Below are 989 nucleotides of genomic sequence, written 5' to 3' on the forward strand. Positions count from 1 at the left end.
CAAAACTTTATTGGCATAATTGTCGTTCACAATATTTGCTAAATATATGTCAAATAGCATATACAGAAAGTTATTTAGGTTAAGCGATTCACAATAAAGAAAAAAGTAGATAGCTCTAAATCACTTATTATTTATTATTATTATAGGTTATTATTATTTCAATACCTGGTTAGGGCTATTTATTTTTAACGCCTGACAATTATGCCAATAACGTTTTGACTTTTTGATTGTATTTATCCCCGTGTGTGACGATAAATGAGCATGTTTTCATTTACAAATGAAACTACGTGAATGATTCATTTCTCAGTAAAACAGTTTAGTATTTATATAGTATAGTCTATTATTTAGACGAAACAAAATAAAATATGTTCAATTCAACCTTTAAACTACATTCCAGTAAAAATCAGTCATATAGCATATGTCAAGCATTTACAGAATCATTTACATGGACGTTAAAGAGAGCCAAATTAAGGGGTGGAAACGCACGAAAATAAAAATATATACAAAAATAATAGGCTAATAAAAATAATATTAGTAATAGTAATAATAATGATAATGATAATAATATTAAGACAAATACGAAAAAAAGACTATTAGTTAATAGAAGGAATTTAGGCCTATTTTACTGTGTAACGATAAATTATTTCCAAATGAAACTACGTGAATGATTCACTCTCCAATTATTTGTCTATTAATTAGACTAAATAAAATACAATATATGTTAAATTGAACCTTTAAACTGCATTCCAGTAAAAACCCCAGTCATAGAACCTTTACAGTATCATTTACATTCAGAATTTTATGTAACAAGATCAAAATGAAGGAAAAAATAACGAATATAAACGAATAATACAAATATTACGGAAAAAAAGAAGGTCAGTCAATGGACAAGATTGTGGGATGCATGAAATGTTTCTTGCAGGGCTATTTAATTTGAAGTAGGCCTACATGTAATACATGTAAACACTTGTGAAAGCTGTCTACATTGC

Source organism: Garra rufa, chromosome 24 (assembly GCF_049309525.1).
Source record: "Garra rufa chromosome 24, GarRuf1.0, whole genome shotgun sequence".
NCBI lineage: Eukaryota > Metazoa > Chordata > Actinopteri > Cypriniformes > Cyprinidae > Garra > Garra rufa.